At 38.7% G+C, this 26,751-nt stretch overlaps 1 protein-coding gene across 1 annotated transcript in view; it reads right to left on the reverse strand.

Moving 5' to 3' along the window:
- The window catches only part of TAFA1 (TAFA chemokine like family member 1), a 699,324-nt gene that overhangs the window by 488,351 nt on the left and 184,222 nt on the right, over positions 1-26,751 (reverse strand). The window contains exons 3-4 of the mRNA XM_060163960.1: positions 5,724-5,802; positions 5,178-5,347 (exon numbers count right to left, since the gene is read on the reverse strand). The gene's annotated coding sequence lies outside the window, so the exon portion shown is untranslated. The remainder of the gene's footprint in view (positions 1-5,177; positions 5,348-5,723; positions 5,803-26,751) is intronic.

The following is a 26,751-nucleotide window of genomic DNA, read 5'->3' on the forward strand; positions in this document are numbered from 1 at the left end:
TGTCTATAAATGCTTATATGCTACCATGGTAGCATTTAGTTGGAATAAATACCAAACCTAACTGAGAATGTCTGTATGAGGACATATGAAGTATCTTGCCCTTTTCAAAGATCTTGTAATTTATTGAAGGGCCAGAAATGTAAATACATATTTATAGCACATAAGATAATGGGAAAAAACAAAATATGGAATAAAAAGAACACACAGCATCTAACAAAGAAACAATGGTAACAAAGATGATAATTAGACTACTGATGAAGGCATCTACCATTTACTGATTGCATATTATGTTGATGCTTTACATATTAGATATTAGATACTTTCACTCATGCTCCAAACAATCTTGCAAAGTAAATGTGTCAGTTAGGATAGGACAAGACTTGGTGCAATAACAAATGACCCCAATATCTCTTGCTACATATCCATGGTGGATCAGTAGAAGGCTCTGCTTACTGTTAACAGCCAAGACCTCAGGATAATGGAGGTTCCTTCTCAACACATGCGTCCATATTTGCTTCACTGAGGGAAGGGACCATAGCAAATCACACGCTGCCTCTAAAAAACTTCTATGCACAACTGAAACACAGAACTTCCACTCAGATTGCATTAGCAAAAACAGGTCATATAACCATGCCTAAATTGAAAAGTACTATCATGGGCTCAGAAGAGCTGGAAATATTTAGAGAATACCAGGAACGTTTACCCAAATAAATACCGGGTAAAAACCTTTCCAATGAAGACATGTAAGAGAAGTTAGGAGACTTCGTCAAAGACAGAGTTAATAAGTAGTAGTGTTTGAATTGAACCCGAGTCAGTATGATGCTAAATTCCAAGCTCTTTTATGTTATACCAGTCAATGTCCTTTCTCATCACCTTTGTGTTGGAAAATAGTAGAGTTTACTGATGAAAGGAATAGTAGGTTTACATGATTGAGGACCAAGAAAGAGATGTAAAATGTTTCGACTTGATGAGCTTGCAAAAAGCAAATCCTTTAAACTTTTTTATAAAGACATTTACATTATGTAAGCAGTATTTAAGAAAGATATAGATGGCAGTTCAACCAGAGAATTTGACCTGGGGTGGGATGATTACCGGGAGGAGAGGGCAGTATGGAAACAAGAATGAGATAATACAATAAAAAAGAAGGGAGTAAAAGAGAAAGAGAGAAGGAGAGGTTGAGGGAAAGAGAATTAATAGTTGCAAGGGAGATTTTAGGCTGAGACCATCCCTGTTCTTGGGTACTTTAAGTATAATTCTTTCCTAAAAGGTTCAGGTTCAAATATATATGAGACAGAGTTACTATTTCTTTTAGACGTTTGTCAAGTGTGAAAGAGGAGGAAAAATCTGTTTGTGAAGGGAGTTTACAGTATACTTAAAGTTTATTTTAAAAATAAATAGGACTTGATAGATAGGGCAATAAACAACAGGCCCCACCAGGAACCTGCCAGGAGCACTAACAGGAAGCATCTGTAGGCTGCCAAGAGCCAGAAATAAGAATGAACAGTTCTCATCATCAGAGAGTCACAGGAACATTCACAAACAAAAAGGATATTTGGGGTGCAGCATCTCTAAGCCAAGTTACTCTCTGTCATGAACGCACTCAGTTTATATAGAATACACCCACAGAGGTAAAGCCACATCTGAATCAGCTGTTGCTTGTTCCCTTTGCTGTGAGTTCCAGGTTTTGTTTTAGCCTAAAATTGTGACACAGTATACAAAAATATGTAGAGACCTTTAGAGAAATTTAATACCACAGGAACATAAAACTTTGCGTGACCTCAATAATTAAGAAGTATGTATGACCAGAAAAGAGTCTATGTGCTCCCCCCAAAGGTTTATTATTGATATTTTAATATTTATATTTATTAAATTCACAAAGGTCTGATTAATTATGGGTATGTGCTTACCATGTGCTGAGCATGATCACAGAGCTGAGGATACAGACGTGAAGAGAAACAACCTTTACTTTCCTGGAATCTCCTATTTTAGCAAAGGAGGAAAATGAGAAAAATAAATAAGGTGATTAAAGATTGGACTAAGTGATATAAAGCTATGAAAATAATTAATAGAAAACCAAGGGACAAGGAGTGGCACCCACCTGAGGCAGTGTCCAGGTGGCCCTTTGGAGTGGGGAGCTTTGAGCTAGGACTTGAAAGGTAATGAGCAAACCATGTGATGACACAGCATAGTGTACGTTTGGTTCTGTTTCAATGAACGAAGACTTTTTTCTGGAGACAAAAATATAATAGAGCTGGGTTATAAAGCTCATTGGATGAGGAATCAAGATAACTGAGTCTCTTTTCTGCCACTTAATAGCTGTATGCCCATAAGCTAATCACATAAACTTTATGAGTCTGGATTTCTTCATCTGTGAAATGTGTGGGTTGAGCCCAAGGATCTCTAAGGTGTCTTCTGGCACGAAAAGTTTATACTAATCCTCTCCTATCCCTACTGCATGTGTGTGCGTAGAGCACATGCGTGCACATGAGCACACACACACACACACACACACACACACAGGACACAGGTAAGTCTCCTATTTTCTAACTGCTGCCTGGAATAAACTCTGGGCAAAATATGAAATGCTCACGCAATATAATTTCAACATAAGTGAAAACCACCATATCTATCCTTAGCATCTTCCCAAAACTCAACCTTTCTATAAAGGTCCCTGGGAACAAATGCGACTACCTTATCTTAGACGATACACCCACACCCCTCTCTCAAATTACTGGTCTCTGGCCATAGCCTCTGATACTCCAAGTGTGCGTGACTCTTCTTCCATACTCTCCCCCCAACACAGCCCAATTCAATTTCATCTGATTGGACCAGAAGTGAACGCCCAATTCAAGGAAGAATCAACCATAGGCTGACCACTGACCAGGGAAATAAAGGGAAAAGGTGAGTTCGGGCCAACCAATCCACTTCCAAGGAAGTTGGATTTGGGACTGTGAAACATTGGATGGATTGGTAGCAGGGCAAAAAATTAAGGACACATGAAAGACTGCCAAAGCATAATGATAACAAAGCATTCGAACGAAGTCTGTGGCCTCTGTGACTGTTGAGGCTCCCAGAGCTGTTTAGATCCAGATTCACTCCCCAGTTTCATTTCCCACGAGAAAGTACTGGCTTTAAATAATTTAAATAATACTGTAAAGTATTTACAGTATTTCCCGTCCCCTATTTCTATGAACTTTCTGTGTCCTATGAACAATCCCCATTTCTACCAAACTAGCTTAGCTGGATTTCTTTCCGCCAAATTGCATTCACTAAAACAAAGGGTGGCTCATTCAATCAATAAGCTAAGCTCCATGGAAATGTTAATGGTGACCTGATTTAGAAACAGGAGTCATAAATGAAAATGGGGAAAGGCTCTGCTTTCATGAAATAGAGGTCAGATGACCATGAGGGGCTGGCAGAGGGAGAGGTGAATGGCACCTGAAGCAGAAAATGGATTCCAGAAAATATGCAGTTTGGGGGATGCTCCAAAATTGGTCTGGAAGGACCTCAAAGAGATGAGTAGGATGGGAAAATCTGACCTACAATGTTGCTAACAAGCAGTGCTTAACTCTGTAGGAAATAGCCCCCAAAGCTCTCAGATACGTTCGTCTTTCTCTCCACTCACCTTCCTCCCAGCACAATGCATCATGTATAGTAAAAAGAAAAAATTAATACTTATTAGAGGAGGCATAAAATTCTTCTTTCAGGAAACACACAGGAAGATATTTTCTCCTAGTCTCTCTTCAAAGAACTTTGTATTTTCCCACCCCTGCATAACTCTTTAGAAGTTTTTCTTACGTCTGTGGCTTATGCGCCTCAAATTAGGGATCACGGGGAGACAAATCAAGCCCGTCGTTTTTAAGAAGATGGTATGGAGTGATCGTCCAATAGTCACTTCCAACTGCCATCTGTGACAAGTCTGTAAAACATTTCGTTTGCATAATATATGGGAACTCTATTAAAATACAGCACATTGTTAAAGGAAGTGGGAATATTCTAAGTCAAACTATGTCTCCTCATAAAACCATCCCCCTAGCACTGGCAACAAAGCAGAGTTCTCCTGTATTGCTTTAAAGAAGAAAACCTACTGCTCAAGGAATTACTGAATAGATGCTAAACCTAGTTTAATCCAACGCTGCCTACATGTTGTGAAGTTACAACGAGAAGAAGGCTGAGCAAAGGTCATTTAGCGGAAAGATGCCTGTCTGGATTGAACATCTCCTTGCTCTAGAGCAAGCAAGGACAGAACAGCAATCAGTTTATAAAAGCAGGCACTGGGTGCCATTCATAATGTAGACCTATATATCTGACCTAAAAAGGCCAAAGCTCGTGTTTCCAGAATAGAAAAATGTATATCAAATGCCTTAGCTGGAAGAAAAGATCTTTATGTTTAGTCAGAAGTGGGCCAGCAAACTAATATCTTGACAGCATGCTGGAGATTCGGCGGTTTCTTGGGGTTTTTTTTTTTCCCTGCCTCTGTCCGATGACATCCTTGCTCTAAAAAAGGACATTTTGTTTGTCCAGGTGCAGAATTTTTAAAAACATGCTATTATTCTCACAGCTTCAAGCCTGCTTTTCGCTACAGATGTAGTTTTTCAAAAACATCGGGTTCGCAAAGACCATGGTTGTTAATTAATGACCATTTACATCAGCCCAACAGCCTAGCCATATTTCAATGATCAGTTGGGGAAAATCTGAAGGAGAAACAGGACAGGAGAGCATGGAAGAGAGCTTCTTACCTTCAGTGTTTTAATCAGAGCAGTCTAATAAAGTTATTTGTATTATCAGTGACTTCAACCTCACTGTCAAAGTATTTCTATTGAAATGCAAGCCCAGGAAATAACCTTAGGAGGCATTTGTAATAGTTTGGTTCCAACTCTGTACAGGGTGCCCAACCAGAGGCTGGAAAAACTTATAAATGGTTTTCCTTCCCAAAGAGCCTGAATGACAGCCAGACCCAGGTCATACTTCTCTCAAGACAGATGGTGAAAGCACAGTTCACTGTTCAGTTTTAATTCACTGCTGTCTTTTGTAAGACAGCCTCTAAAGAGAGAGGCTAAAGTCAGTCTGCCTAATTTTAGCAACACCAGGATGAAACCTTGTGTTTTCATACTATGGGTCACTTCCCTGTAGTGTTTTATGAAACTTGCCTTAAATTTGTCACCCTAAATTCATACCTGGTCAAATTTAGATACTCTCCTAAAACACAAGTAGAAGAGAAGGTTGTAATTTTCTGGGCCATTTCCGCCACAATTGTCCACCTCTTGATTTGGGCAGGTGTTTCACATTTGCAGATCTCTGGCTCATCTTGTTTTCACGGCTCCATCTCTTTTATCCCATGATGTCACTGAAGAGAAGCAAAGAACCAACAAATTCTTAAATCTGCCACATCTGGATTTGTGTTTTCCTTGAATAAGATTAGTGAGTGCTGACTTGGACCAGCCACTGAGTTACACGCTTATATTCTTTAGCTGTGTCCATCTCACGACATGGAAAGATTAATGCCATTTTATAGATAAGAAAATGGAGCCTCAGATAGGTTAGGTGCCTTTTCCCAAAGTTATATGGCTCATACCTGGCTGAGCAGAAATGCACACTTGGGTGTGAGCTTATAGCCCACATGCTAACCCACCGCACTAATCACCTCCTTCTTTAATTCCACTACCCAGGGGCGTGCTTGAGCACTGAGTCTAGAAACAAGGCCTGATCAACAGCAGCCTTACCTTTGACAGTCCAATCCAGGCTTCTGTTTTGGCGAATTCCCACCTGGCCAGTAAATGCCTGTATTATTTTGTGCCTGGACTGGAAGAAAGGAAACTGATTTTCTTTGGGGTGAATACAAAGACACTTCAAGCAGGTCTTGTCCCATGAAAAAGCTGGCTGTGGTGCGCCCATGCACTCACTTATATTTAATCCCCTCATTTAGTGCAAGTTCCATAAGTTCAGAGACCTAGCCTTATATCCCAAGTTTGGAGCCCAGAATGTGGCACTTAGATATCCAGGAATTTGTTCAATGAATGAATTAATTAATGAATGAGTAAGTGAATGAGCAGAGACTTCAAGATCCAGGCACAAGAGACCCCAGTGTAGGAGCCTTTCACTCAGTGTCCTGCTTTCACCAACTGTACTGCTGATATCAGCCCATTCCCGGGTTCCTGGTCTCTGCATTATTAACCCAATTAGATCCCCAGCTCCAGCGCTTCCCTTGGGTCTCTCTCCCTGAGAAAGCCCAGTCCACCTACAAGCTTACCATTAGTTTTAGAATGAACTTAAAGTTTCTCAGGGGAGCACTTTCATACTACCCTCTGCATACCCTAGCCTCCAGGGAGTGAAAGAAAAAGAGAGATTGTTTTTATGGTAATCAGACTTCTTAACAATGAAATGGTCTTGCTAATGGTCTATCATTTTCATTCATTCAGAATAGGTTTATTGAGCTCCTACTGTGTGCCAGGTAGTTGTAAGAGCTGAGGGTATTGTGAGGATGAAAAACAAAAAGGACGAGCATCTTTGCCATTATGGAACTTAAATTCCAGAGAAGGGAGCCAGTCAGTAAACTAAGAGTAAAACATAGGATGTTTTAGGAGGTGATAAACAGAAAAAAGAAAAACAAAGAATAGAAGTGGGATAGGAACTGCTGACAGCGGAATGCAACGTTAAATAGGGTGGGCGTTAAGCCTTTAATTGCATTCCTCCTCCGAAGAGCTACATTCAAGTCCTAACCACCAGTACCTCAGAATGTGACCTTATTTATAAACAGAATATATGCAGACGTAATTAGTTGAAAAGAACTCATAGTGGAGTTGGGTGGGCTCTTAGTCCAATATGACTATTGTCCTTTGATTAGAAAATAGTGTAAAGACACACAGGGAGAGCACCATGTGACTACAGAGGCAGAGACTGGAGTGATGCAATCATAGGCCAAGGAACACGAGGACTTCGGACTATCACCAGAAGCTAGGAAAAGGCAAAGAGGGATTCTACCCAGAGTCTCAGAGGGCATGTGGCCCTGCTGACACCTTAACTTGGCCTTCCAGCCTCCAGAACCCTGGGAGAGAAAATAAATATCTGTTGTTGTAAGTCATCTAGTTTAGTACTTTGTAACAGGAGGTCTAGGAGGCTAATATAGTGGGCCGGGAGGCCTCAACTGTGAGGATGGCATCTGATAAAAGACCTGAAGTTGGTGCGGGAGCCACCCACATGGCTATCTGGGGGGAGAGGGAACAGCAAGTACAAAGCCTCTGAAGTAGGAGTGGACCTAGCATGTTTGTGTGGTTGCGAGGAGGCCAGGGTGGTTGGGGTCAGCTTAGGAGAGGGAGAGTATTCAAGTCCAAATGTAATAAGATCTAAAGACCACAGAGTCTAGGGCTCAAACGTTAGCTGAGCGTCATAATTCCCTGGCTGACTTGTTAAAACACAGATTGCTGGGCCCACCCCTGGATCCCTAGAGTTGCAGTAGATCTGGGGTAGGGTCTGAGAATGCACATGTCTAACAACTTCCTGATGCTGATATTGTTGGCCACTTTTTGAGAACCCTTATTGTAGGACATCATAACAACTTAGATCCTTGTTCTGTGTGAGCTAAAAGCTATTCGAGGGTTAGAACAGAGGAGTGACACGGGAGGACTTCTGTTTTAGCAGGATGTTGTGCCTGTTGGGTGGGGAATAGACTCTAAGCGGGGAGACCGGTGGAAGCAGAGAGGCCAGTTGTAAGATAATTGGAATAAAAAGTACATAATGTGAAGCACCTGTTTAAAAGGAGTTATGAACCAGTATGTGTTATGTGTGACCCAGGGTGTTTTTTGGATGGGGGAGGAGCATTTGCGTTAGTTCGGAGAAAACTAATATATAAATAAGAGATTTGAGTTACCCTGGCCTTGAAAGCCTGGCATTCTTGGAGAACAGCACTTATTTAATAGGAGCTATATGACATCTGCATGTCACCAGCTTCCTCTCCACTCATGTCCATGCACAGCCAGTTTAGCAACCAAACACGTGTCACATCTGGAAATTCTTAGGCTGGAGGTTTTTTTTTTTTTTTTTTTTTGCTTTTGAAAGAGTAAAGGGTCCCTTTACTCCATCCTAACACCAACTCAGAATTCTTTGAATTTTTTTTTTTTTGCGGTACGCGGGCCTCTCACTGTTGTGGCCTCTCCCGTTGCGGAGCACAGGCTCCTGACGCGCAGGCTCAGCGGCCATGGCTCACAGGCCCAGCCGCTCCGCGGCATGTGGGATCCTCCCGAACCGGGGCATGAACCCGTGTCCCCTGCATCGGCAGGCGGACCCTCAACCACTGCGCCACCAGGGAAGCCCCAGAATTCTTTGAATTTTAAGAATTTTTGTTTGAGTAGTTAATGAGGACTTCGGTGTTCACGTCTGTTAAAGCTCTCAGATCACTCCCAGAGTGACCTTTACGAAGGTTCTAAAATAGATTAGAATACCTATTATCTTTTTATATAAAGCTGAAATCTTACAGTGGAAGAAATTTCCAATGTGAAGAATGAAACAAAATACGAGGGTTAATGATGACCAAAAGAAGTAATATTTAGAAGAGAATCATACATCCAACCTCTTTAAAGCATTTGATTTCTATTAACACTTTCTCTTTCCACTTTCTGTGTACTCTCACCTTCCTGTGGATCTATCATCTTACTGACACACTCACAACAGCTACACAGACGGCTTCAAAACATAATGGCTTTATTTCTTGGCTGTTTGAAAGTTCTGAATTTTGTAATTTGTATTTTATAAATAACTTGACTTTAAAAAAAAGGTAAATTTTGAAATACCCAAAATCCTGGAGAAAGACATAGCCTATGACCTTTCTACACCAAGGGAAAAAGTGAAGCATCTTCAAAGTGTTATTTAGACCACTTTGGTGCTGATACACTATATCAATTAGCTGTGTGACCCTAATGCAGAAATTAACTTCTCTGTTCCTAGTTTCCATATCAGTAAATTAAGGGAGCTTGAATGAAATTTCAAAGGCCCCAGCAAGCTCTAGAATTAGCTGATTTAAATTGTACCATTGTATCCTAGATTTATTTTGGCTTTAAAAAAGGGAAGTTACTTTATTTTGTGTCCTTTCTGATTTTGAAACTGAGATCTAAATTCAAACCTTCTGGGGGCTAGACTGGTAGTATAAGTGAGTGAATCAGATGAGGAGCAAGAAAATAGAGTCAAGGAGCAAGAACTGGCCACCTATGAGGAGACCATGGTGACCTATGAGAGGACCACGGGGATCTCTGACTGAAGGACACTGATACTCTGCTCTAGCTTAAGTGTGCATTGTAGAAACGGAGACCTGGGCTTATTAAAGCTTCCAGTATTTCAGGAGCTCAAAATATTCATTTTTGTTGGCACCACCTTGATCTTTAAATGGACAAGTAATTCAAATTAAAAACATCATCATCACCGTGCAGACCAAACCAACATGTCTTACAGCTCAATCCAATCTAAAAGCTACTAGTTTGCATGATGAAAGCCATATTGGATAAGATTTATCCCTTCAGGGGTTATTGTTGCATGCTAAGTTTCCATAAGGGAAGGATCAGGTAGTCTGAGCCCTTATCTTAATTAATTTTCTCTCTAAAAAAATAACTACTAATCTCACGCATGCCCCTACAAGGAAAAGGTTAAATAAAGCATTTATAATAACCAGAGATAGACTGACAGTCAGAAAGATAGACACAGGATACTGTAAAAATGCCTACAGGGCAACACAAACTGGTATTGCAGAGGTGGCTTAACCAACTGAGATTTGAGCTGTACAGGCTTAAGTCAAGATATTCTGTTTCTTGGTCAGTTCCATTGGCCAATGGGTGAAAAGCAGAAGTCATGGTTGGGCTGACTGGTCAATCAACATGGCCACAGGATGAAAATTTATTTTCTTTTTCTTCCCTCCAATGTATATCTCCCCATAGACTCCATTCATTTCCAGCTTTGTAGTGAAATTACTCATTGGTCATAAATCCCAAGCACTGCCCCCAAACTCACACCTAGAAAATAAAAAAGTGAGGACATAATTACCACTATAAATAGGATTGTTTCTTTTATGGAAAGATTAATAGAATAAAGAAGTTAGCATCTTTAGTATATCTAAGTATTTATCTACTGATAATTCATTTAATACATGGAGGGCTATAAAAATTTTAAGAAAAGGTACATAGATTTATGGATTTTCTATATAAATAAAATTAGCTTTCTTTCAGTTTGTCTCCTTGCTATTACATCACACAAAAAATTATCTGCAAGCATTTTCACTAATTTTGGAGAATACAGTTGTGATGGTCCAAGTGAAAATATAGGCTATGTTCTGCGTCTAAAGTTGGATTCCTCCACAAAAGAGCCTGAGACAAAGCCTTGGGAATTTATTTGAGAGATGATCCCAGAAGCAGGAAGCATGAAAGGAGAAAAAGCCAATTAAGCTATATTATTGAACTGGTGATGGTTGTAAGCAGTTAGGTTCATTCCTACTGGGGGACCATCTGAGAACAAGGTAGAATGTGTCTCAGAATGCTCCCACCAAAAACCAAAGTGTCTGAGACATTTATACATGGACTCTTAGCCTCCAATAGTTGAGATTTACTGTGGGTATTACCTTGTATATAATAACTGTTCATGGCTTTAGGAAAAGTCTTTAGGCAGAAGAACAGAGAGATCCTGGGGGCATTTGAGGTAGGATGCCATCAGCATCATAGGATCAAATTTGCAGCTGTAATTACAGGTAGACTACAAATATATATAGATGCTAAATTATGTAAACAAAATTGGGACCCACCAAAAACATAGGATACCATCCTTCACAGCAGCTAGAAATGAACTGGGGTATAAACAGAAATCTATGAATTTGCCAATCAAAAGAGAAAAGCTGTTATCCTCGTATCATGACTGCCAGTTCCACTGCGTGCTGCCTATGTGTGTTCCATGTGTCTTACATGTATCAATTCATTTAATCCTGACCATAACTTCATGCCACAGGCACAATTTTTATTCCATTTTTTAACAATAAGCAAACTAATGATCAGGGAGATTGTCACAGTATTTTAATATACCAATATTAATATACCAGCACGCTAGCAAGTCACAAATAAAAAGTTTTCTCAACATCTAGTCAAATTCTCCGGGAAAACAGGACTCAAGTTCGAAATGTCTCAGGGGTATTGAATTGTCAAGAAACACACCTACTGTATATCAGAAGATTCACTCATATAAAATAAGTGCTTATGCGAGTGTACCTGAAGAGAAATTCACACTGAAAGGAATTATGTTTTTTTTAAAAAAGTATTTTTCTCTCCTGCTGGGTATTACCATGGTGGGTCTTTAAAACAGAAGCAGGCTTTTACAATTCCTTAACTCAATAGCACCACTTGAGTGACAAAGACTTGCGGGCCACATGCAGAGACCTTACTTCTCTTTTGTGGTAACTACTAACTCCCCCACCCTCTGCTTTCTTGGCTTCCAATACAGGTTTTGAATACCACAGGGAATAAAATGGAAAAACAAGAAAGAATGGAAAAGGCATCGCTGAAAAATAATGGGTAAAGTTATATCATGTTCCAATGAGCATTTTTATTCTGATTCATTTTTTTTTTTAGCAGGTCAGGTGGGTAAATGTGGGCATGACTGAATGAGTCCCAGTAGGTGATACTGTAATTTGAAATCCTCTTAATGTTGCCAAACCAAACTGTTAAAATGTGATGCTTGACAATTAAGACATTTATCCTCCTAGATTGGTATTATTTTCTTTGCTGTTCATGATAGATCTTTTTGTGATTTGAGTTTCAATTCTGGCTCGACTAGAGGGATTTGGTTAAACTGTATTCAACTCTATCCTATTAGTTACCTAGTTAATTCAGTTTCCTGGGATATGAAATGACACTGACAAGCAGATATACACACTGCCACGGAAATTCTTCCCATGTTGCTTAAAAATATAAAAGTGAATAAAAGAGAAAGTAAAAGGAGACACCTAAACAATGTAGAGATAAATGACAATGGACTTGGATGCAATATGAAAGTTGTCTTGTCCAACCTGTTAACATACGGTCAGACCTGACAGTATCTTTCTTGGTTCCTTAATTTTTCTCAGAAGGTCTTAATTTTCAAAGCATATGATTCTATTAATAACTGGCCAAAGAATATTTGCATGTGAATTTTTTTTTAAATCAGAGCCTACAACAGTGAGTATGTTTCTCTCTCATGATATTATTAGAAGGGGGAAATGGACATCTTGGGATTTTTGCTTGTGCTTCAGAACCTCCTTGACACTCTGATACCATGTGCCCAGTTATGGGTAGACATAATCTGGGGAAAGGATCCATAACTTTCATTAAATTCTCAGAGGGGTCTGAGACATTTCTGCACAGCACACACACACACACACACACACACACACACACAAACACAAAAAAAAACAAACAAATAAAAAACAAGGCCAGGAGAAATGAACAACAATGCTGAGATAATTTGACCTTTAATTACTATTGTTGGGCTTCCCTGGTGGCGCAGTAGTTTAGAGTCCGCCTGCCGATGCAGGGGACACGGGTTCGTGCCCCGGTCCGGGAAGATCCCACATGCCGCGGAGCGGCTAGGCCCGTGAGCCATGGCCGCCGAGCCTGCGCGTCCGGAGCCTGTGCTCCGCAACGGGAGAGGCCACAACAGTGAGAGGCCCACGTACCGCAAAAAGAAAAAAAAAATAATATTAATAATTACTATTGTTGAACAGGTCTTAAGTGACGAACCACTGGCCTTCATCAAGGGGTATCAAGGAGTCATCTATTCTACTACATATTATCTGATCCACAACAGAAAAACTTTCTGGGTCTCTATTTCAGCAAACTGTTCTTCTCCTGAACCCCTTGGCAGTACTCATGTTCTGAAGATAGACAGTCTTAAGGATTGCTGGAATATTCCTCTGTGCCAAGCTCCTGGCTCACATGCAGCACCTATACCAGGCTGTAAGATCTCTATTTCTGTGATCTAACTTAACCCCAGAATGTAATTGTTTTCCTAACCTTATGCCTAACTCCCTCGAATATTTATATAATTATTCTGTGCCTTGCGTATTTCTATAAGCTGCTTTAAATTCTCCTGCAAATAAAAATCATAAGGTAAAGTTCCTTGTGAGGAAAGTTAAACCTGGGCAATCAGGTCACACTCCTATCATTTTGCCCCTGACCTTGCTTTATTTTCCCTCGTAGCGCTTACGGCTAACCACCTGACATTACACTACATATCAATTTGTTTATGAGTTTTGTCTGTCACCCCAATAAAAAGTAAATGCAGTCGGTTTCAGGCAGGACATCGGCTAACATGTCCAGCCTTATACCCCAGTGCCTAGAACAAAGTGTAGCCATAACAGGACTTCAGCGGAGATTTGCTGAACGAACTCAGTTATCTGAGCTCACAGAAAAGTTAAGAGACCAGTTGTTCCCCAGAGCCCAGCAGGCTAACTCGCTCCTCTGTGCTGTTTTGATTCCTCCTTCTGAACTGTCCAAAGTGTTCAAATAGAATCATGTTTAAGTTCTGCAATCTCTTTAGACAGAAATCGGTTCTTTATACATGAATGTTCCCTATTTAAATAACAATATAATTCTTACCACTTGTTTTAAGTGATTCTAAAAGGAGGAAATCATTGGCTTTACAAGCATTGTATAATTGGAAATCTGGGTATATTTTAGCAAAGGCTAATGGGTACATATTTATTTTTCTGTGGAGCTGCTTTTGTGCAGTGCCTTGAAAGGAACTCTTATTAAACTTTTAATGATATTCAAAACAAGCTCTCTTTTATGTTTCTAAAGAAAATTAACATGCTGTTTGTAGCCTTATACCAACTTCAGTTTCATGACCCTTAAATCATCGTTTATACACTCTCAGTGTTCAGCAAAGAAGAAAATATGTCCCAGAGAATTTGTGGTTTGTTTTAAAGATGCATGAGAGTACAATTGAGAACCATGCAATTCATAACAAATTCAATCTAGACAAGACAGCGTACCATTCAATGCAGCCCCACCTATTTCTTCTTTCCCACAGGAGACTGAAGAATGGAAGTTATTCTATCAAATATGAAATTATGAAACACTTTAATTCTATGACAGCCATACACCAAGGACCAGAAAAATCGTTTCATCTCATAATGTTTTAGAGACCCCAGGCAAATGTAAACAGTAGACACTGTTAGACATTAAGGTTTCATTACAAGCAGTAAACAGCTTAACTGAAAATCTACTGATTTATTTGGAATTTCACGGGATTCTGGTGGGAAATTTATTAAATTATTTAGGAAACTCCAACAGAAAAAATTACCATTTACTGAATCTGAATACCGCACTTACAGGCTTACTTATTTCTCACCGTGGTTTATATTAAGGAATATGGTAAAATAACGTCTAGTGTCTAACATTAATTCACCAGTAGTGATCCATTTTAATACTAGACTGTGGGTCTTCCATAAGCTGACTCCCTAGTGATTAAATATTCCTAGGATCTTGTGATGAAATTTACCTCTTGTCAGTGAGACTTGTCTGGGTCCCAGAAACCAAGGTTTGGTTTTTACACAGAGAGAATGTTCCTCTGTCAACCAGTGTCTTCTGAGAAAACTATCTCCATAATTTCATCATAACTGGTTCCATATAATTAATTCATCTTCCAGAATTTCCAAATATCTAGCACAAGCACTGGATGTTATTCTTCTCTTAAGTGAGGGTGTTCTTGCCAAATATTTATGTCCATAAATTACATATAATTATAGGTGTGTGTCTGTATACACATTCAGATATTATGCACATCTATCCACACACCTGGGTATTGTGAGCATCTGTATACACATGGCTGTATACACATATTGTGTGTGTCCGTACACACAGAGACATTGTGAGCAAGTTTACAGATGGTACAATGGAAACAGAGAACTAGGATTAAGCCGGGAAATTCTTTGAATAGTAGGAATTATATGGAGAGGATGGAATGAACAGTGCCAGTGGTGACACACAGTAATCACGCAGAAAAAGAATCCAACAGTATTGATGCAAGTTTATGCATCAGTCAAAAGTCCCAAGAGGTCAGATGACCAAATGAATCTGATCTCAGATAAATCTGGTGGATAAAACCTCTAGGATGATAATGGAGGAGCATAAAATGATAAGTTATCTAAATGAAAACAACAGTAATTTAAAGCAGGATCTGTGGCTACTAAGACTTGATGACTGAACAGATGGGAAGAGAGGGATGGGTAGAGCTGATCGCAAGGAAGACAGCACAAGGGAATTGTGTCTCTGTGATGAAGTCTGGTTGCATCAGTGACCTGATGAGTGGAGAAGGGAGACAAGAAAGAGAGAGTATGTGCGGAAGTCAGAGGGAGAGATTGGAACATGCTATTCTGTTGGCCTTCAAGATGGAGGAATGGGGCCACAAGCCAAGAAGTGCAGGCAGGACCTAGAAGCTGGCAAAGGCAAGGTAACAGATTCTCCTCTAAAGTCTCTAGCAGCATCCCAGCCCTGCAGACCCATCGATTTTTACCCCAGTGAGATTTCTGATCTACAGAACAAATAAGTCTCTATTGTGTTAAGCCACCAGGTTTGTGGTCATCTGTCATAGCAGTAATAGCAAACTATTACACCCATTCTTACCACCAGTAGCCACTTTCCATGTGAATTTTCTAGAACGATCTTATTTTGTACTCATTGGATCCAGTACACTAGAAACAATATTTTTGGCCTGAATAAAATGTATTCATCTTCCATTCTTCCTTCCATCTCCTTAAATTAGGAATGAACAATTTATTTATTTGTGGAGGATTTTTTTCCAGCTAGAAGGATCCAAAGCATTCATGTCGTCTCCAGGTCAAACTTGGCTGTTCAAACCATTCAGCCCAGTAGACCTCATATTAGTTTAGATACATTACTTAAGATACATTTTTAAACCAGTTTAATAATAAAGAGAGAAGTTGATTTTTTTCCTACATTAGCAAGCAATTAAATTAATTCAATTTTCTTTTACCTAATTTTAAAGTGATTTAATCCATTTATACTAGGTCTGTTAGATTAAAGATCCTGAAATCTGTTTGATCACTTAATGCTTTTGTTTGGAGATAAAAGTTAAGCTCTGGTGTCTCTAAATTGAGAAGAAGCAAAAAGTCATTTTTACAGTCCACTTGACATTCTTTCGGTTTGCTCCTTCAGTCGCTTTACACGTCCCTCAAGGAAGTGTCTGTATATTTTGTCCATCATAACCCAGTTAATTCCTCATCCTGTATGTTTATTCCCATTGAGATGAACAGATCAAGGGCCTCTCTGAGGTGTTTGCCCAGGGCTCCAAAACCATAAATCTGGGACTGCCTCCTTTTTGTGTTGGCATTTGCTGCCCATTAGAGTTTAGATTCAACAAATGCCTCCAATTCCCCTTGATCCAAGACTAACCAAAAGTAGAGAGTTTATAATCCCTTATGTTGTTATTTTGCTTTAAAAACAACAACAACAAAACCAACAAGGAAAGCAACAAAATACAAGATCAAGCCCACAAGTTTTGAAATCAAAGTAGAGTTTATACAATGGTTCTCAGTCTACCTGCCATGTGACCTTGGACAACTAAGTCAATCTCTTCTAGCTCCCATTTTCTCACATATGTCAGGGAGAAGTTACAGTATTTTCGTTGCTTCTTTAGTTGCTTAAATGAGATACAGTCTTCAAAGCTTTTACACAGCCCTAGCCTGTGGCAATTGCTCAATAAAACGCCACTATTACTCTTGCTTCTCTTAAATAACTGAGTGCAAAACATAACTTTCAACTTTTTTGGGTGGCATCTTCATCTGTTAAGTAAGGGAGTGTGACTAAATAATAACCTCTAGTAGTTATTTTCCCTTTAGTAGTGGAATTCTAAGAACAATATAAACATAAACAGCATAGTTGCAAAAATGCAGGGATATTTAGGTAAAAGGACATGGAAAGACAACAATGTTATTTAGATATGTTTCCACAACTATCTTTTATTAACAATCACTCCCGTATTACCTATGAAGTTCTACCATGCCATAGATCATTTGAGAATATAATGAATGATCTGTGAGGGTTCTTCGATAAAAATTTATAATAAAATAAAAGCAAATATTTATTGTTTATGGCTGGCACTGTTCTGTGTTGTATGTGTACTAACTCATTTGATACTTGAAACACACACACACATATATGTATGAATATACACACACACACATTGGGAAAGTTGTATGTGTGTGTATGTGTGTGGGAAAGTTGTATGCGTGTGTGTGTATATATATATAAAAAGATATATATATATGTATATATATAAAATCTCCCTAAAATAATACCCTAATATATATTACACACATTATTATAATATATACTTATATATTATATGGTTATAAATAATTGATATAAAACCCTAATATTTATATGTGTGTATATATATATATGTGGAAAGTATATATGTATTATATATATTATATACAGTTGATGAGGAAACTCAGGCAGAACTTTCTTAATGTATTTATTCAGCAAAATTTTACTTTATCATTAAATTTTTATCATTATCATTTATCATTAAGTTCTAACCTTGCAGGATAAAACTGCTTTGTGATCTAACACTCTCTCTACCTTTATACTTTTTTTTTAAGAACACACTGGACTTGGAGGACATACCTGAATTTCTAATTTGAAAACTATTTCAAATATCTAGGAAGGCTCTAATAAATTTTTATATAGCCTAGCAGGGTCTAAATAAAAGTGTAGAGTGCCAAATATGGGAAATAAACAGATGACTATGTTAATATGAGGCTTAAGTACTGGCATAAAAGTTTCAAACACTTTAAAAGGGAAATTGCGTTAAATAAAGAGTGAAATCAGGAAGCTATGCCCAAGGAGAACGACAGCTCTTCGGCAGTACTGTCCAATAAAAGTATAGTGTGAGGCATACATGTGAACCATGTGTATTATTTTACACTTTTTAGTAACATTTTTAAAAACAGCTGAAATTAAGTTAACAATATGTCAAACACTTTACATGCAAAATATATTTTCATGTCAACATGTAATATTAAAAATTATTCATGAGATATATTACTTTCTTTTTGTCGTATATAACTCTTTGTTTTGTTTTGTTTTTTTGTTTTTTTGCGGTACGCGGGGCTCTCACCGCTGTGGCCTCTCCCGTTGCGGAGCACAGGCTCCGGACGCGCAGGCCCAGCGGCCATGGCTCACGGGCCCAGCCGCTCCGCGGCATGTGGGATCCTCCCGGACCGGGGCACGAACCCACGTCCCCCGCATCGGCAGGCGGACTCTCAACCACTGCGCCACCAGGGAAGCCCTATAACTCTTTGAAATCCAGTGTGATTTTGATACAGCACAGCTAAATTCAGACTATGTACATTTCAAGTGCTCAACAATTACAGATAACTGGTGACTACCAAGTTGGACAATGCAGTTTTAGGTCTGTCCAAGCTGTGGCTGATGTCTAAGGTATTACAATAGGTTAATCTACTAAAATCATGTATTCAATTTTGAGATTCAAGAATTGTTTTAAGAAGGTATCTGTAGTTTGTATAGAAATCACTGCTAGTTACAGGTGATAGGTTTCAGCTTTGCAAGTACTGGGATCGTAGGAGGGAGGAAAAAGAACACTAGGCAGAAACAGAGGGTCTAGAATCAAGTCTCGGCTTGATTAAGTCTCTTAAAATGCATAGAGCTCATTTTTCTCACCTCTAAATTGGGGAATATTACATATTCTATGTACTTCTCTGCATCGTTCTGAGGATTAAATGAACTAATTTAAGTTAGTTTGCAGAGAATATGATATAAAGAATGGTAACGACGATTATCGTTAAGATAATGGTGATGATAAATGGTTGGTGAGGAGGAAGATGATGTCAGAATCGTTGTTCTTTTTAAACTAAAATCTATATTAAATAATCCTTCCATAGGAAAATAATTCTAAAAATAGATCTTTACTTAAATCATTAAATTATAAAATTGTTAAAAGTAGAACTGTCAGCCAGTTACATAATTACTGAACTTGCTTAACGGTTGTTCTTATTTTATTTATTCACCAAAATTAGATGTTTAGATCTAAAACTATGCCAAGAGATAAAGGAGGTAAGCATGAAGAACATAATGGGAATGGTGATGTTTATTTCCATGAGCTATATGAATTGGAAGTATATTATAGACAAGGGAAAAGTCATTTTGACTACATTATCATAATAAATGACTATGTTAACATTCTGTGCCAATGAAACAGATAAACCAGAGGGATATTATCTTTTACCAGGACGCAAGGAATTTTAATAAATAGTTTAATTAATTACTGTCATTAGCTGGATTGTTAGCAATTCATTTATTCTAGACTGGTTTGTCACAAACATCAAATCCTCTTCTAAGAAGAGTACGTGACTGTGTGCTGGAAAGCAGTTAAAGAATTTTAGGAAAAGCATGCAGTGAAAGATATTAATTGTCATTAGCCTTCACTTTTGGTGAGAGAAACGTCAGGCATAACATATGAGTGAAAAGTCTGAATTAACTCACAGGTTTGCAGAAGTTTTTTCAAAAGCTTTGTGTATATTAGTCAAAGTGAAGCAGAGACTACATACTCCTCATTTGAGAAAACAACAACAGCATATCTTAAGGTTCTATATCAAAGAACAATAAACAGGTAAAGAATTATATATCTAAGGACAAAATTCATGCTTCCTCCTTTGGTTTGGTTTAGTTAGAGGAATCGGGTTCTCAAATGAAATATTGTACGGAAACCCAATATGTAAAACAATCTAAAGTGGTATCTGTTTAATGTAAATTAATTTTATGTTCAAATTTATATTTTCTTATTAGTGTCCATCAATAAGAAGGCAATTTTGATCAATTAAAATATTTAGGGGCTTCCCTGGTGGCGCAGTGGTTGAGAGTCCGCCTGCCGATGCAGGGGACACGGGTTCGTGCCCCGGTCCGGGAAGATTCCACATGCCGCGGAGCGGCTGGGCCCGTGAGCCATGGCCGCTGAGCCTGCGCGTTCGGAGCCTGTGCTCCGCAACGGGAGAGGCCACAACAGTGAGAGGCCCGCGTACCGCAAAAAAAAAAAAAAAAAAAATTATAATTAGTTTAAGATTATTATCAAGCTTGGGTTCTCACTTTCTGTGTTTGTACCTTTATATATGAATTGATATAAATATTAGGATAAATGATATGAAATTCCTGATACTGACCTATGATAACCAGCAAATATGACAACATCACGTAGTTCAAGGTAACAGCAGTAATTGTATTTGTTTGTGTTTCTTAAGTATTTCCACCTGTGATCTTTCTGGTCTTCTTAATTTAGAGCACCCAGAAACTTGAAATACGGTGAAACTTGTTTTAAAGTTTGATCACTAACAATATCAAGAATTTGCTCACCCACACTATCATAAGAGAAAGAGTCATACAGCTACAACTTAGTAGGTTTTACTGAGGGTTCTGACTCACTAAAAAAATACTCTAAAAATGTATATCAAGCAGAAGGAAAATTATGTCACATGGAAAGGCTAAGTTGCAAGAAGAAATGTAAAAGATACTGGCACATACGTGGGCAAGTTAAAAAATCACTAACACTATAAAATATAATAATATTGTCTACTTTGGGAGGAATTAAAACTGAAACACTGGATAATGGTCATATTTAAGTAGGGAGGAGATGATCTGAGTAAATTGCTGTAAGGTCTTGTATCATTCTGTAGTATGATAAAAATATTAACTCCAGATGTCACTAAGATAGGCAGACATGTTACAATAGCTTGGGTAATTACTAAAATGATAGACATACAACACAGACCTTCTAAACTAATAAAGTGACAAAGCAGAATGAGAGAAAACTCCATCATCAATCTAAAATAAGAGAAGAAAGAAAAAACAAAAAAAAAAGACCTGCAGCACAGAAATAAGATGACAACAATAAATGTAAATATGTTAGAAATCATATGAATGTAAATAGGCTAAAATCTCTAGTCTAGTTATACAAAATTGTCATACTGGTTTTAAAAAATCCAGCAGCTATCTGCCATTTCCAGGAGATCTAAATTTAAAGACTTAGAGGAATTGAAAGACAAAGGATGTATCAGGTAAATATTAACTAAAAGAAAATGAGTATAGAAATAATAATATTGGACAAAATAGACTTTAAGAGAAAGATAATTCATACAAATAGTAATAGTTTAGTACTAAGCATAATAGGAATTTAATTCACTAAGAAGATACACAATTCTAAACTTGTATAAACCTAAAACCACAACTTCAAAGTATATAAAGTATAAAATGTCGACTACAAACCTAAATGGGAAGGAAATCCAAAAAAGAAGGGATATATGTATACGTATAGTTGATTCACTTTGCTGTACAGCAGAAACCAACACAACATTGTAAAGCAACTGTACTCCAATCAAAATTAATTTCACAAAAAGCAAAAAACAATGTCGACTACAAGATGAAAAATAGGCAAGTTCACCATCAGACTGGAAGGATGGTGTACCTTTTGTACAAGCAGGAAAAGACTTACTAGGGATATAGAAAATTTAAACAACACAGTTAGCAAGCTTGATCAGAAATTCCTAATGTCTACGTGGTCTTGATTCCCTGACCTCCTTTCCAGAAGAAGGGGGAAAATCCACAGGTCCCTGTTAGCTTGAATGCGTCTGGTCTCCTGTGTACCTAGACTGCAGAAGTGTGGGAATGATGGAGGCACAGTTTTCAACAAGCATCACATGGATACGCTGGTTCCCTTCTGAACAAAGAGGTACGTAGTCCCCTGATTCCATGACAAGTAAAGTCCACATTCTATCATGCTTAAAGTAATTGCTGAAACTATCCAGAACAGGACAGTGCCAATACATACCACACACTTTCTTGTCACCACACTGTGTGCTGCTCTGCCCTTAGCAGAACTTTGTCAGAGATATCACTGACATTTCATTGACCTTGTTCTCACCTGCCTGGTTTCAAATGAGCAGATGAGTGCACTTCTGAACTTTAACCCAATGATACCGTGCAGAGTTAAAAATCCCTAATCATTAGCATGTTCTCAAGATTTTCAAACACTGCCTATGCATAGAAATAGGGTGTGTGTGTGTCAGAGGGTAGGGGTGGTATTTCAAATTCGTCACAAAAAAAGATGGTGAACCTGGAATTCCAATGTGTTCAAAACTGGTTCACAGGTATTATGAGCATGTATGTTGGGTTTTATTAATTTTTATGTAGTTAAAAATACAGTTAAAAATAAAATCATAATTAAATGTATGACGAACCACTGAAGCACTCTCAGCAGAGCACAGTTAAGAAAACCACCAGCCTATGATCCTGAAGATTGCTACACAGATGCTTAGACACACAGGAATAGCCAAATATGCTCACATTGGGTATTTCCTATTAATGAGTTCATTTCAGCCGTCATATGTTTATTCATTATGCTAGTCACTGTGGGGTCAAATCCCTGCCAGCAAGTATATAATCCAAGAACATGCACAAATAACCAACACACACACACACACACACACACACACACACAAACACACACTATGCATGACTCAATGTGGTTAAGTACTATGCATAGTAAAACTTTCTGCCGAAAGTTATTCACTGATTAGTTTAGTAATTCAATTAAAACTTTTAAAGCTTCTACCAAGTGTCAGGCACCATAGTAGACACTGGAGATGCAACATGGACCAAGATAGATAAGATTCCTGCTCTCTTGGAGCTTGCATCCTAGTTCAGGAGACAGCCCAAATCAAGAAAAGAATGAATGAATGAGTTAGTTTCAAAGAGTGCCAAATTCCTTGAAGGAAATAAAAAGACGATATGTTGACTGCAGTTTTGCAACTTCAGCCCTACTGACATTGTGTCTGATAAGTCTTGACTGCGGGGGTGATACTGTGTATTGTACGATGTGTAGTAGCATCCCTGGCTTCTACCCACTAGGTACCAAGAGCATCTTCTCAGTTATGACAACTAGCAAGATCTCCAAACATTGCCAAATATCCCCCGGGGGGAAAATTCCTCCCCAGTTGAGAACGATTGTGCAAGATTGATGGGAATGAGAATGAGTTTTTTTGTTTTTGTGGGGTTTTTTTTAATTATTATTATTGGATGGTCAGGAAAGACCTCTTTGAGGCAAAAAAAAAAAAAAAGCCAACCAGGAAATATTTTGGAAGAAAGCTTTCCAGGCAGGGTTGAATAGTAAGTACTAAAGCAGTAGGTGATAATGAACTTGAAGTCCTAAAGGAAAACACAGAGGCTTGTTTGACTAAAGCACAGAAGCAGGAGATGGTATCAGAGAGGCAGACAAGACAAGAACAGATAGTTTACAGGCTGTGGTAGGAAGTTTAGATTTTTTTTTTTTTTAATGCAGTGAGAAGTTTAGATGAAGGAGACAATTTCAGGTTAACTGTGAAGGAAGAAATGTTTCTAGCTAGACATTTAAAGGAGGATAGGCCTGGATTGTTACAGGCTGGAGTGAAAGAAGCACTCCAGGGATTGACAACAGATCAGAGAGGACAGAACCTGTCTGAGGTGGAACAAAGGAGGTGCAGAAATGGAAGTGCAGAATTGTCAGAAATGTGGAATCTAATGCAGGAAGAAGGGACTTTTGAGGGGAAACCTCTATTCCAACCACCACTGGGATGACAATTCAGAGGAACGCTCTCAAGGAGAGAGTGTTCTAGGCAACATACCGACAGCAGCTGTAAGCTGTGGGACCCACTGCATGTGTATGGACTCTGGTTCAGCTCCAAATGTACCCCCTTTAGGGAGGGGGGGCCCAAAGCCAAGTGCAGGCTGAGCTACCTGACAGGAGCCAGAGACCAGGCAGCTAACAGCACAAAGATGTCAATGGCTTGATCCTAATACGTTCTTGTTAGAGGTTTACAGAGGAAACACTTTCAGACCAGTAAAGACAAAGACCATGAACTTTAGCTCTTTATTCCAACTCCCTCATTGTTGTACCACTACTACCATTTAAAAAATATTGGCATGTGTGAGGCATTGTTCTAAATGATTTTCTCAGTTAATCTTCTGAACAATCCTATAAGGTAGATTCTCTTATTTTCAGCCTTTAAAAAAAGAAAGCACTGGAGTCTCAAGACATTCTGTTACTTGCCCATGGAATCTGAAACCTAAGTAGTTCTAACTCAAGTCCAATCTCTGAACCACCTCATAATACTCAGATAAATCAACCAATACTATATACTGCTCAGATGAATCAAACTGACACAGGTGATTCCCAGCTAATGTCTGGTTAAGGAATAATTTGCAATAAATTGCTAGCATTTGAATACCCACTAGTGCCAGTTATTTTTCTAAGCACTGTAAATGCATTCTTTTGTTTCATCTTCACAAAACCCACAAGAAAGGTCTTATCAGTTGTCTCATTTTATAGATGAGAAACCTGAGGGCCAGAGATCTTAACTAACTTGTCCAAAGTCACACAAATAGCAAGTGGTAGAATTGAGATTGTAATTTAGATAGTCAAATGCCCAGGTCTTCCTCACTAACTCTAAATCATAGAACCCAGTTCTCTTCCAACAACAAGAAACTTTTAGAAACTCTTATATAATCTTATTTCATAAAAATAAGACATATGATTGAAAATACTGCAACATTATTTAAAAGACGTTCACAAAGATGTCTGATAATGTTCTAAGCAGAGGCAATCCCTTGGAAAGCCTCCCTTACTGTGTTTCTGTTTGTGCAGTAGTTCCAAAGAAAATATGATAAAGTCACTTATTAATTCATTTCACATGATACCTTAATTTCTAAATAAGCGTAAAAAGAGGGCTTTGTGCATTGCTTCTGCAGTCTCGTTAATGCATAGGCCAGTTAACGAGTTCAGACATGTCCAAGTTACTTCAGGTAAAGATCTGTTGCTACCCCATCTGCACTCCCTCACCAGATCTTCTAACCAAACACAATTTGAGGAATCAAGAAAGACCTAGAGTTGCAGAAGTTACTGTTTTGGGATCTGTGTATTTGACGTCAGAATGACAGACTGTTACTACTGAGGTGTTAGCACACTTCCCGTGGCACCTAAGAGATTGACCCAATCTGTTGGTGATGCAATCTGTTGAAAAGTGTGTATTCTCACACAAAAAAATTGGAGGTATTAAAAGGCATCCATGAAGCAGTAAGAGAAAGCCAGTACTTGGCATTAGAAATTGCAGATTTGGGTTCAACGGTACCATTTACAAGCTTTGTGGCCTTGGGCAAGTCACTACAACAGCTCTGAGATTAGGGCTCTTCATTACGCAGGAGGCAACAGCATCCTGACCCTGGCTACCAGGCAGGTGGCAGTGCAGATCAATAAAACAATGAATGCATGGGTGGCTTATGGACTGTATGATGATGCTCTAACAACAAAGGACAACATTCATACTGGAGATGTCAAACAGCTGTTACACAGCTGACTCTTTACTGAACTGGGGAGAGCACATCTCATCTTTGTCCTCAGGTCTTTTTGACAATGGCAGTGTGCTGCAGTCGAGCTGACTCAAGCCTATGTGTTCTGGAGCTAGAGGAGAGACGAGGTCAACGGGAATAAGATATGTATGCTTCTGGCAGCTGCTTAAGATAGAAACAGAAAATTCTTATTCTTTTAAGGCATTAAATCCAACCTGTCTACGTACAGCTAATGTGAATGAGACAACCTTTGCAGGCCCAGTAGCAACTATCTCTGAAATCTTTAATAGTAATAATACCAACAACAATAATTGCAGCTCACGTATCAATTAACTACTTTTACAAACAAAATGCTCTAAGATTCATAGGCTTAAGAACAGTTATTTATTCTTAGTTCTCTAACTGCATATTGGCTGAGCTCAGACAGGCAGCCCTGACTCAGACTGAGGCCCACTGGGGCTTGGCTTCTCATCCCGGGTTAGGCTCACGTCTGTTCATTCTGCAGCCGAGGCAAAGGGGGCAGGAGCTACCCGGGCCAAGGCCTTTTCAAAGCAATGTCAGAGGTGCAAGGGAGCCTGTGTGTCAGCACATTTCAGGCCTCTGATTGAATCTGTCTAGGTCATAGTCACTAGGCATTTACTATGTGTTCAAGCAACTGTATACTAAGAGCTTTACCCCCATTCTTTCACATAATTTTCATAACAATCCTGTAAAGCCAGGTCTATTCTTATCCTCGTTTTAAAGACAAAGAAATGGAAGTAAAGAGAAATTAAGAAACTTTCCCCATATCCTGCAGCTAGTCAGTGGCAGGGTCAGGATTCTCATATAGGCAGTGGGACTCCAGGGATTTGCCAGGATATTCTATTGTCTGCTTAAATCCTTAATCCATCAACACTGCAATTAAAATGGGACTAGTTTCAAAGCATTGAATACATCTGGGTTCCCATACCATGACACTTAAAAAATATGTGAATTTTGTTTTATTTATGTTACGAGATATTTGCTCTGCACAAAGCATATATAACATGCATCTACCCTACGATGTCTAATAAAATCAACACATAAATATACCACCCAGAATCTAGAATATTGCCATATCTTCATATGTTCTTTCTCTGTATCACCTTTCTGCCTCCTCGCTGAAGATAACCGCTCTCTTGAATTTTGTGTTTATCATTCACATGGTTTTTTAAACAGATTGATCATATATATATCGGTGTCAAATAATTTTGCTTGGTTGAAACATCAACTGTGCTCTCATATGTATCTATTGTTAATCCATTTCTTATTGTTATACAATAGTGCATTTAGGGACTTCCCTGGTGGTCCAGTGGTT

Source organism: Lagenorhynchus albirostris, chromosome 10 (genome assembly GCF_949774975.1).
Source record: "Lagenorhynchus albirostris chromosome 10, mLagAlb1.1, whole genome shotgun sequence".
NCBI classification, from domain to species: Eukaryota; Metazoa; Chordata; class Mammalia; order Artiodactyla; family Delphinidae; genus Lagenorhynchus; species Lagenorhynchus albirostris.